General features: G+C 43.6%; 1 pseudogene; it reads right to left on the bottom strand.

Annotated features, from left to right (window-relative positions):
* Positions 1-5,623: 5,623 nt before the first annotated feature.
* Positions 5,624-12,464, bottom strand: LOC129401906 (40S ribosomal protein S3a-like; annotated as a pseudogene).
* Between the last annotated feature and the right edge of the window lie 701 nt (positions 12,465-13,165).

Raw genomic sequence — 13,165 nt, 5'->3', positions numbered from 1 at the left:
ATTCTGAAAAATAAAGATGCACTTAAAATTCCAGTGCTGATGCATTGTAGAAATGGTAATGTGCATGGCTTTGCCAACGCGGTAATTAAATGTTTAATTGTTTGGAACTCCTACTTCAGAAAGGGGTTCGAGTGGTTACTCCCTGTGCTTGGGCTGCCTTAGAAGCTCCAATTCCTCTGGATTAAAATGAGGTCTCCTGTTCACTTAAGAAATATGGTTATGTTGACATTAAAGTTACTGTGCTGTGGTTTTGCAATAAATGTGTACTGAAAGCACCAGTGATAACGTGTCCGTATTTTGTTTTTCATCAAACTCCAAATGGCATTAGAAGATGAGCCAAAGCTCTCAGAGACGTGGTGGGAAAAATACATGAGCTCGGGAGGGGGACGGATGGGCTGGATTGTGCAGTGCTGCTCACGGCCCTGAGACTTGAGGAGCTTCCTGCCTTGTGCAGGTCCTGTGCTCTGCTCCTAAGGGAGAAAACAAACTTGGAAACAAGGAGCAGTGGGGCTGGAGTGATAGCACAGTGCAGAGAGCGTTTGCCTTGCATGCAGCCGACCCGGGTTCGATTCCCAGCGTCCCATATGGTCCCCTGAGCACCGCCAAGAGTTATTCCTGAGTGCAGAGCCAGGAGTAACCCCTGTGCATCACCGAGTGTGACCGAAAAAGAAAAAAAAAAAAAACAAGGAGAGGAAGAATACTGCCCCCAACACTCCCATCCCCACACGGGGTTTTTTGAAGTTGGAACCAAATGAGAACACGAAGTTCTCAGTACTTCAGCTGCCTGATAAATGTGCTTTGCCTTCTTCCTTTCCTTTCCTCTTGGTTCTTTCCAAAAAATATTCATTTAATTTAATTAAATAACTTATTTATTTAGGTTGGGGATCCACAAAGGTTCTGCTCAGGGGCCACACCTGCTTCTGTGCTCACCACAACTGCCAGTGCTCAGGAAACCAGCATTGCGGCTGTCGCTGCAGGCTAGGCAGTGCCTTACAAATTAAATATCCAAACTAAATGCATTGGTCTTCTGAGCCAGGCAGCTGTCAGTCCTTACAAATCTGATACTGCTTGTAATTTATTATGAGTACATTCCCCAAAATGTTGCTCATAGCTTGGCTAAAAAACTATTTGAGAAAGTCCACAATGTTGTTTTTAGAAACATCACATTCTAAGTCCCCTGAGAGCCAAAGGGATTTGCCTTTGTGAAGCGTCAACAAAATGAGCAACAAATGCTATTGAGGGAATCACAGACCCACCATTCACACGACACTTTCTTTTTTGACTTTAGAGCAAGTTCATTCTTGTTTAAGTGATGGGGAACCCAGTCTTGGAAAAATCTGGAATCATGAACATATGTTACCTTTTGATGGAAAGGCTTTCTTTGCCTTTCACAGTTCATAAAGAGTTCTCTTAAAAGGTTTCAATGTCTTCATTTTTAAAATTGCAGAAAAGTATAGTGTCTACTTTATGTGCTAAACAATTTTAATGTAGAATAGATTACAGCAGCATTTTTTTAATTTTAAAATTATTTCATGAATGTTTCCCCAGAAGTAGGGAAATCTATAGCTTATGATATTTAATTTTACTTTGGGACATTAAGATTGTTTCCAGGGAAATGTATTCTGGGGGATATCTGGCTATTGACTTATTCTCGTTATAGTTTCTACTTATAGTCTTAGAAAAGACACCTAAGAGAATTTCTTGTTGAAGGTATAAAGACTTTTCACCCCAGATATGTATCCCAAGATTAGTTTAATTACTTATCCAGTCAAAAGGGGTTGAGGGTGTTTATATTCAATCCTCCCTTCTAATGCTAAACATGTAAGATTTTTCTATACCAAGCAATTCTCCAATTCTCTGCAGACCCACTTCTCCCCATTCTGACATGTAACTTCCTGGAGTTCACACAAGTAAGGAAATCACACAGGTCAATGCTCTCAACCTGAGGGTGAGCACATGTCCAGGTGCTTCTATCTGACCTCAGGCTGTCGTCAGGAGCATAGCCAGGCTGGATGATTTGCTAGACCAGCTCACAGAACTCAGGAAAGCAGCACAGGAACTGGACTTGCTGTGTATTCTCCAAGGGCACAGATCTGGTAAAGCCAGATGGAAGAAATGCACCATCTTCTCCAGCATCACCAGCCTACAGGACCTCCAAATGTTCCCCAAATGCTCCACTTAGAATGTATTGGTTAGTGAGAGCAGGATAACGCATCACATCATTGGCTGCAGGTGATTAGCTTGAGTGAAGGCCCTCGGCCCTCCCAAGAGATTCAAAATCCTTAACCCTCAACTGAGTGGGAAATTCTCCTCATGAGCCAGGCCCAAACCAGTGCTTCCCAGGGGCTAGCAATCCCCTGTCATCTCTATTATAACAAGCCACAGTGCTTCAGACTTCAAGTGGTTAGAAACTGCACTGGGGAGAGGGGTTCAGGCAGGGCCAAATCCCTGGTGTCTTTCTCGCTGTCCCACAAGTCACATTAGGATCTACCACAAATATCAGTTTCCGGGACTCCATGCAGGTGGAAGATGGCAAGGAGGGCGAGTGACATTGGCCTTTTCCTTCACTTCTCACAAATCTGCTGGGCACAGATGGGCCACTAGTTCTTTCTGACATTAAAGCACCGGGCCTGATGATCTTCAAGATCCTGTTCAACTCATTCCAATAAGAGGCAGAAATGAGGCAAATTAGAGAGAGCTGGAAAGAAAGAAAGACAAATTCAACTTTGGACAAATGGCAATGGCTTCCTATGTGGGAGACCGTCTAATGCTTCCTTTATGGAGCAGCCATCATTCACTCCCCCAGAGGATGCTAGGGCCAGGGGTTTTGTTAACAGAGCAACTTTTGTGAAGCACAGACCACATTTTTCACATTTACTGTGACACAGCTGTGGCTCAGCTGCAGAGCACATCTTATCCCCTTTCCCCTGCCTCACTCAGTAACAAGGAGAGCAATTTTGTGTTCTTGCTTTGTGCCTGATACTGTTCTCAGCACTTTTCCTGCTCCAGCCCTCACAGCAAACCCAGAATAGGTTCTATTCTTAGCGCCTTTTTGCATTAGCAGAACAAATTGCCCAAGGACAAAGAGCTGGTGAGCAATAGGGCTGGGTTGGTACCCTGGCCACAGGGCTTATACCAAGAGGTGGTAGGTCCCAGAAGGTAGGAGTGGGTGTGCACGCACACACACACTCACACACATACACATGCACACACACACACTCGCACTCACACATGCATACACTTTCACATGTACACGAAGAACCTTTAAGCCCCTGTATCTGTGTGGCCATGCTCAGTGTAGGCTCAGTTCTGTCGCGAAGTCCCTCTCCACAGAAGCCCTGGGGAGGTCGCTGGCTCACCAGCCTCACACTGCACATGACTGCTAAGTGTGCCTAGAATTCAGGGAGCCAATGTCATCCTCGTGTTGTCAGAGCAGGACCCCTGAGTACGACAGATTCGCAAGCACGAGAGATCCAACCAGCAAGGGCTCAGCACTGCCAAAGCAGAAAGACAGCATTGGAAGAATGAAATTTGTATTTTTTGAACATTTATCCACATTTTAAAAAAACAGCTTTATTATGACTTGCAGTTAGTCTAACATTTAAAGTGCCCAATGTAACTCTTGACACATGGACATGTCCATGAAACCATCACCCCATCATGACACTGGCATGGCCTCTCACCCTCTTTATTGTCCTTCGCTTCCTCCAGTGTCCCTGTCCCCAAACATCCCTCAAGAGTTGTTGACCTGCCTTCTGCCACCATAAATTAGTGTTTGCTCTCTAAGACTTGTATATAGATAGAATGATGGAGAGTGTTCTCTTTATTTTGTCTGGAATCTTTCGCTCTCTATAATTATGCTGAGATTCATTCATGCTGTTATATGTGTCAATAGTTCACTCCTTTTTTTTGCCGAAGTTTTCTACTGTATAAGAATTAAACATGGGGTATTTATCTATTTGTTTATCCAGAGCTGGGTATATAACTGTACATAGAGTGACTCAAATACTGACAATGAGGAACTTTCTAGAACTCTAAATAATCTGAGATCAGGCACAAAATGTTTTTGAGGGATATGAAGGTCAGGAAGCAAGAGATCAGGTGTTTCTTGTCAAACTCCTGTCACCTTTGCTGATCAATCAAGATCTTCTGTTTTACTTAATAAGCTTATATAGGGCTGGTTCCCTGATAATTCCAATTCCAGAATTTTGGAGCAAAGATATGAGATAATGTTGCAGGTGAGATCAGGTGGTATTAATACATTGATGCAGCTGGGGGGTCTATGCCCAGTGAGAGCTGAAGTGTTCCTGGGATGGAATGTGGCCGCCTGTAGGTTAAGTGAGGGCTAATAAGATCGTGCTGCTACTGTCAAGCCCTAGAATTCAACTAAGGACATTTCTATTTTTAATGTTCTACTTATATTTGGGGTCTTGCAGATAGTGCTCAAAGGGCTAGGGGGCCACTCCTGCGATTCTCCACCAACCGGTCAGGCAGTCCAGTGTGAGGGCAGAGAGCTCCGTGCTGCTCAGGCCGATAGTGCCTTGTACACCTGGGACCTTGTGGTCCATCGATGAAGTGAGCATCAGCTGTATGCAGTGAGTGTGCCTCCAACCCCATCTCTCAGGCTCCTCAAACGTGGACCAAGGTCCTTCTCTGAAGGAAAAAGGGAGGTTTGGGCCATTTGGGTGGTGCTCAGGGCTGAGTCCTAGCTCTTTGCTCAGGAGTTATGCTTGGCAGTCCTCTGATGGAAAAGCTTGTTTATGTGTCATATGTTAAAATTATATGGTCAGTGGTACTGTATATGTTCATCTAATAATGTAAGTGTAAAATGTGACAATAATGAGTGGTGATAATGAAAGCTGCTGATTTAATTCCATTAAGTGGAATTAAATACCAAAAATTAAATATAATGCTTAAAGGTTATTTAACATAACGAATGCTAGATAGATACTAGCCAGTGGAAACCATACACAGGGCTGGAGATTCAGATCAGGGTTATGAGTGCTGCAGCCACATGCCTGAAATCTCCTCTCAAAAGATAAAATAACATTGTTTTGCTATTAAAGCAGTAATGGCCAAATTTTAAATTTGGCTTACTGTGAGGAACATGTCTTGCTTGAACTGAATTCTGTGGTTCGACAGAGATCCTGGCTTCAAAGGAGTGAAGGCAGACAAGTCTGGGAGAGTACATTTTCTTGGACTTTTTTCTATTTCTCCATTTCCTCTATGTATTATATTTTGATTAAGGGTGATTTCTCATGGATATTGTGCATGATTTGGTCATTATTTTATGCTTATGAGATGGGAAAGTAGAAAAACTGGCAATCTTTTTTTTGAAATTCATTTTAATAAGATGTGAAATTCCCAAATAGAATTTCTTTTTGGAAGGCTCATAACCTAAATGGAATTAAATACTGAAAATTAAATATAATTCTTAAAGGTTATTGTGTTTAACATAATGAATGCTAGGTAGAAACTAGCCAGTTGACACATACAAGAATTATGATTTAATCAAATCTTTATTATTCTGCCTGGTATTTTTTCACATTTGTTTAACATTTGTTGGCTCATAATGATAATAAATGTTCTTCCTAAAGCTAGCTAGTGAGTTTCTCTCTATGTATTCTTTTTAACTCTGTCTTTTTTTAATATTCATTTACTATTTTAAAGTACCTGCTGTGTTTGAATATAAAGCAGCAGCTTTCATCATCATTAATTATTGTCACATTTTATACTTACACTATTTGATTAACATATGTAGTATCACTGATCATATAATCTTAACATGCAATACATAAATAAGTTTTCCCATCAAGATTTATTTATTTAACCTCTATAACATGAGTCCAGATCAGGCACAAGCTCAGGGGTGCTGTGAACAGTGATGAAGTATTCATTCAGCTCTTTAGTCTTCTAAAAGCTGAGGCTGAAGGCCAATTTGCATGTTATTCACTCAAGACCAAGGTTGAAGCACAAGTTTGGAGAGTTTTATGTCTGTGCATACATTCATGCTCATCTGTTGTCCATTCTATGCATCTAAGGGCAGTAAAACTTGGAGATCAGTAATTTGGAATGAGAGACCCACTTTACACTATCCTTCAGTATTCATTTTATTTTTACCCTGTGAATGTTTTCCCTTTGAATGCCCAACATGCTCAGAAAGACATTAATTAGTAAAATCTGTCCAATGGAGGAGAAGTGTGAACTTACATATTTGAAACAAAAATGTTTGGTCAGGGATCAAGGAGTTATTACAGAGGTTAAGTCACTTGCATACACCTAATCTTGATTTGATTTCAGCAGCACATGGATCCCTGAGCATAGTTGGGCTCATCCCTGGAATCCCCTGAGCACTGCTGAATGTGGTCTTGGAGACCCCCACCCACCAGGATACCAGGCACTGCAGACCTGAACAGTAGCCCATTCTTGTCGCTGCTTTAAATCACTGGCCCACTTAGGGGGTGGTGGACCATGTCCCGACGCTGCCAAAGTCTCGGCACATACCTCACTGCTGCCACCATGCCAATAACTTCGCAGCTTCACTAAGAATCTCAGCAAATTCATCCCAGCAGTACAGATCCTGAAGTTCCTAAACTGCGTGGGTACATATGCGGCAGTACCACACCTCCAAATTCCACAGTACTGAAATTCCAGTAGGAGCACACCAAGTTAGACACGAAAGTACCATAGAAGCCAACTCAACTCAACAAGAAAAAACAGTAACGCTAAAGGTTCAACTAGTAATGAACAGCCCAGTAAATCCTCAGACAAAGACTTAACAACACCAAGGTGAAATATCACAATTTTCACAAATTTTCTTTTACTAAAGTATTTTTGATAGTTTCTTTTGCCATTTGGTTGTAAAAAGCGATACAAAGCAAATTACTGTGTGCCTACTAAAGAGGCAGGCCTGAAGGGTGATTAGGAAAATGGGGACAATGGTGGAGGGAAGGTCACTCAGGTGGTGGGATTGGTGTTGGAACACTGAAAGCCCCAAATCATGACCCAGACAGGAGCTGAGATTCACTGGGAGTAGCCCCAGAGTCCCCTGAGGGGGCATTGAGAGAACCAGGGGGATAAAACCAAAACTGTTGTCTAAGGTGCCAAGTCATACAGGTACTTGGCCTCATCCAGTTACATCTGGAGAGCGGTGCCACAAGAGTAACTTGGGCTGCAACCCTGGGAATTGCCTAAGGAGAACTTCCAGGTTGGAGGGACCTTTGCATTTGAGGCTGCTCAGTGCTGTGTGGGGTGGATTGCAGAAGCCTGAGTCTGTTAGGTCCTTGACCTTCAGGAACAGTCCAGGGGAATCAAGGGAAGGAACTTGGAGGAGGGTGGATTCGCCACAGTGTTCTGAGGAAGGGCCCAGACAGTGAGGCCTAAGCTACTGTGGTTGTGAACAGACACCATGGCAGCTAAGTGTGACCTGTCCACAGGATGAGGAGGGAAGCTGGGAAGGACTTCTGCATCCTCCTTTCTCATAGGTATCCTTGTAATGCAGCTGATGGCCACAGGGAACCCCAGATTGGGATAGAGCAGTTGGCCTTATGAGGAGGACTAATGCCATAGATACCCCAGCATTGGAAAGAGTCCCCCAGGGTTCTCCTTGGGCTCAGAAGCCCGAGCCTCTGGACAAAGATGAGAGACCTCCTGCTGAGTGCCTGTGACATAGGGGTGAGGGGGGTCATCCTCTCTACCAGAAATTCCCCTTCCATATGCACACTGTTATTCACTGCTGCACTCAGTACAATAACTAAGATATAGAATCAGCCTAGGTGTCCAACAATAGATGAATGGGTTATGAAGGTGTGGGATATATGCACAATGGAATACTATGCAGCTCCAAGGAACAATGAAATCATGCAATTTACTGCAACATGGTTGGAACTGGAAGATGATGTCGAATGAAATAAGCCAGAAGAAGAAAGACAAACACAGGATGAACTCACTTATCTGTGGTATATAGAATACTGGATGAGGAAATGTATTATAGTAAAAGGGGGATGTTTACTTATTCTTGACCACAGTGTTTAGAGAAGAGACCGACAAGAGAAGGAAAGAAATTAAGGGGTGAAGACAAGAACAAGAAGTAATGGGTAAACAGGCGTCAGGGCTTCAGTTCTACCAATGGTATGAGTGAGGAGTATAGAACTATACCCAAAACACAGACTTGACAGAACTGAAACATGAGATCTAAGCTGCAATCACTGGAACTTTTTAATGTGTCTGTGGAGTTGACAGGCAGGGGTTGAGTGGAGGTTGAGGTGGGGGGCGGGGGGGAACTGGGAACACTGGTGGAGGGATTGGTGTTGAATTATTGTATGCCTAAAACACAATTATCAGCAACTTTGTAAATCATGGCTCTTTAATAAAATTTTTTTTTAAAGAAGTTCCCCTTTTAGAATGTTGCAATTCGTGGAGGTGAGGCTCCTATTGGCTTTCTGAAGAGGAACTGCTTCTGGTGTGAGGCCAGCGGGTTCAGGGCAGCTGATCCGAGTAGCAGGACAGACAGTGAGATAGTTGAGTGACTGAGAAAGACCCAGGGTCATAGCAGCATGGGAACACTGGGCTAGAATATAACCGCAGCTGAGAGGGAAAGGTGCTCTGCACAAGATCTTCTCCCCCCCAAACCCAAGGAACCATAAAATTGTGCTCTGCCATTTATTGACCAGAAGTGAAACCTCAAGGGGCAAGGACTGCGGCAATCACGCAACTGGGGAGGGATGAAGCTAGAGACTCTGAGCTCTGGACTTTCTGCCCAGTACCACAAGCCATTCTCCAATACCACAGAGTGTCTGGCTTCAGGTCCAAACCCTCAGTCCCCGGGCCAGGGAGATGGCTCGGCAGACAGCTAGGCATGACTTGCATGTGACAGGAGCTGAGTTCAAATCCCAGTGCCACATGGCCCACCATAGAGCTCTGCAGGCCCTGAGTGCCACTAGATGTGGCCCTGGCGGGTCCCGGCACCCTTTGGTATGAGCAGCGCCATATTCTAGGACCCTTGAATTCAGCCAGGATACAAGGGTGATTATGGGGGCTCCTGAGCACCACTTGGGAGCCCCAGATCCTCTGTCCTAAGCAATATGCACCAAGGTAGATTGCATTTTCATTCTGGATTTTTTGGGTGGGGGCACACCTAGAAGTGCTGAGACCCTGCACTTTCTCTGGGCTCTGTATTTAGGGGTCACTCCCCATGAGGCTCAGGGAACCTCATAGGGCACGGGGGATCGAATCAGGTTGACTGTGTAAGGCAAGCGCCCTGCCACTGTACTGTCAGTCCAGCCTCTGTATTTGCATTCTGTCTGAGTCTGGAGGCTCGAATTGAGCCGTCTGAACTGCCTGCCGTTACAGCAGCCCCTGAAGCGAGGCGGGTGCTGAGTTCCCTTCCTTGTTTGATTTACAAATAAAACTTTTTATTTTTTATCAACAAAAGTCTGAATTTAAAACAGATTTTTGCGCTGGTAGTTCATATCCATCAGCCTGTACCACTGCCTCATCCCCAGGAACTTTTCCAGAGAGCATGCCTTCATCATGAAGCGCTGTGAATTTTGCCCGCTCAAACATAAGCATCTTCGGCATTTTTCCTTTTCTAACAAAGACATCATGGAATGGGCAAATAAACTGGCAGCTTTTCCCGTGTCTTTCCCAGGGCTGTCTGGGATCAATTTATTGACCAGTCACCTCTTTTAAGTCATTTGTCTCTACCTCTCAAGTCGTAATTTCCATCATCTCCCAACTCTGGTGGACTTGCTGGTGCTTCGATCTTGATTGTTGTACTTCTGAGTGAAAGTAACACAGAGCAGACAGAGCAAACGACAATCTGTAGTCTTGATGTCAACATGTGCCTCAGCCATGGTCTGCCATTTTTTGACTATGGAGCACATTTTGTTATGGGTGAGGTCCATGTCATGGAAGTTTGTCAGGCAGCTTTTGTCCTGGACATCCTCAATAATTTGCTTGAATTTCCTAAAGGCACTTCATCATTCTGCAGATCAGCAAGGCTCACTGGACTACAAGCCCCTTGAAACCAATCAGATGCCATTTTGGTTCCAGGGGTTCTGAAAACAAGCATTTGCCAGTGTTCTTTACATTAAACATCATGGTTTCATGTCATACCAGTCTTTCTTAGAAAATGAATCTAACACTTTCTTCCGGGCTCCCATTTTGCCACCTTTGGTAAGGCCGTGATGCCATGCAGAGAGCGAAGAAGCCTTTGCTCACGTTCTATCCACAAGAGATTGGGGGTTACACCTGGTCTGCTCGGCACCTCGGCTGAAGCCTGTGCTCCAAGTCTGAACACTGACCCCGCGGTGGCCGTGCTGCACGGGAATGGAGCCTGTGGCTCTGGCATACCTGCACTGGCCCCAAAAACCCAGGGGTCTGGCTATCTTTGCTTCTCCCAGAGCAACGGTGTCTCCATGCTCTGTTTTTCTCACTTGTGAAACTCCCCCTTCCTTTGAAGAGCATAAGAATGTCAGCACCCCAAATTAAATCCTTTCTGCACATTTGCTTCTTTGGGAGTACGGCAACCATACATGCAGACCAGGAGCACGTGTCCTTAAATCTACATCCTTGAGATTCATGGTGGTCAGTAAGAAGTGAGGGTACACTGTTACCCGTGGAACTATGAAGACAAAGGCCTCCCTGACCCACTCTGAGGGCAGCTGTCTTGAGGTTCACAGAGATGAAGTGGCAGACAGTTGGGGCATAGCACTTTGTGTTCAAATCAGAGCAAAGGACTCAGGAGATGACTCAAAGGGCTAAGCACATTCTTTGCATGCTGGAGCCCAGGTTTGATCCTGATACCATATGGTCCCCCAAGCACTGCTGGAATACTGCCAAACACACAACTGGGAACATCCCCAGAGCATTACCAGATATGGTGCCCCAAAAAACGGTCTGAATAAAAACCATGTACATATGTGTGTGTATATATATATATTTATGTATGAGATTGTGGACCAGAGATTAATACATGGTTCACACATTCCATACGAAGTTTATTGGTAACATACCTGGTCCTTTGTATTTTCAAATGACCAATACATACTAAATCTTTCATGGGTAAAATATCCATTCGAAGACCAAATAGAGCAAAGCAGGTGTTTTTGTTGTTTGTTGTTTTTGTTTATTTAGCTGCTGGTTCTTCAAATTTTGGGGTTTTATTTCTAGACCATATCCTGCAGGGCTTGGCTGGGCCACAGGTGCCAGTGATCACACCCAGAGATCCTGCATGCCGAGCCTACACTCAACCTGTAGAGTTTTCTTTCTGGCTGAGACCCGTGGTGGGTTTTTCCCTGGAGGGCGGGGAGGGGGGGGTGCACATCAGTGGGTCTTAATTAAATGGATTTTGTTTAGAGGGGAAAAAAAGTTTGTTGATATGATTTCAGTTCTGTATTGAGACTATCTTTAAGAAATTACCACTGTGGGGTAATTAGAGTAAGCATAGTGGGTAAGATCAACTGTGTTCAATCCCCAGCACCCCACAAGTTCCCCCAAGCACCTCGAGGAGTGATCCCTGAGCCCAGAGTCTGGAGTGACCCCTGAGCAACACCAAGTGGGTCAAATCCTATCCCCAAGAAAGCAGGGAAGAAAGAAAAGGCAAAGAAGGAAGGAAGGAAGGAAGGAAGGAAGGAAGGAAGGAAGGAAGGAAGGAAGGAAGGAAGGAAGGAAGGAAGGAAGGAAGGAAGGAAGGAAGGAAGGAAGGAAGGAAGGAAGGATTTACCACTTGTTTTAAAAAGAAAAAAATTGTGTTAGCAGCGTACTGATCAATGCACTATTAAAAAATAAACACAATTCTCTGAAAGGCTATTAAAATATTTCTTTTTCAAACTACAAAATAATGTACATAATATGTCATAATTTTGTGAAACACTCCCAAACACCCAACGATCCCAGGAAAATTCCTGAAACAACATACTAAAATTATCAAAGTTGTCTCTCAGTTGAATTTTAGGGCATTTTTCTTTTCTTTTATGTCTTTCATTTTTCAGAATTTCTTTGATTAACATGAATCATGGTTGTAATAAAAAATCATTTTGAAAGTTTTTATTCTTTCTTTTCCAATCTTCACCCCAACGTCTAGTTGGCACCAAATGTTCAAAGGCTTGTCCCTCTGATAGTGTCTCCCTCATAGTGCACACTTGTAATCTGTCTCTATTACAGGAATGCCCAAATCCATATGCAATGTTTTAATGATCAAGATTATATGAATATAATTGTTGTTAAAGTGGTATACATTGATTACATCTCCTTTACTGTTGAGTTTTGTTTATCATGCATTATAAGGACTGGAGCCATAGCACAGTGGGTTGGGCATTTGCCTTGCATTCAGCCAACCCAGGTTTGATTCCTCTGCCCCTCTCAGAGAGCCCAGCAAGCTACCGAGAGTATCCCTCCCACACGGTAGAGCCTGGCAAGCTACCTGTGGCATATTTGATATACCAAAAACAGTAACAAGAAGTCTCACAATGGAGATGTTACTGGTGCCCGCTACAGCAAATCAAAGAACAATGGGACGACAGTGCTACAGTGCTATGTATTATAAACTGTCTCCTTTAGAAGGATGGAGATGTGACAGAAAAGAGAGAGAAAGAGACCCAAGGGTTTATCAACTTCTACTTCTTGACCTAAACAGTCATTACTAAAGCATTTGCCCCAACCGATATCCATTAAGCTATCATTTAATCAGGGTGATATGTCCATGCTGGAATTTTACTCTTTGAAAAATAGAAAAAAGAAAATAAAAGTTTAAACAAGTCATGCTATCAGAATCAAATAAAGTCACTTTGTGTGTGTGTGTGAGGGGGGGGTGCTTAATTTTCTTTGAACGCAAATTTGTTGTCTTTCCCCGAACCCTCAACAGTCTTACCATATAGTTCAAATAGTTTTATACAATTTTCCAGAATTAATACAATTCACCAAAGAACCTGATTCTTCCAGTTCTCGTTTGCGCACGCTCTGTCCTGAGCTGGTTCAAGTTGTCACTCTCTAGGCCTGCATGCAGGGTGGGCCCTCTCCACACCCGATCTGCGCTATAGATCCACTTTTTCTCATAGCTCTATTTTCTTCCTTTGCTTATTCTCTGTTCTCGTGGAAAAGAGCATTGTGATATATCTTTTGAGATTCTGCATGTCTAAAAATATCTTTATTCTACTCTCATAAG

Source organism: Sorex araneus, chromosome 2, assembly GCF_027595985.1.
Source record: "Sorex araneus isolate mSorAra2 chromosome 2, mSorAra2.pri, whole genome shotgun sequence".
Taxonomy (NCBI): Eukaryota; Metazoa; Chordata; class Mammalia; order Eulipotyphla; family Soricidae; genus Sorex; species Sorex araneus.
The sequence above is the reverse complement of the archived record's forward strand: the minus strand, read 5'-3'. Positions and strand labels throughout refer to the sequence as shown.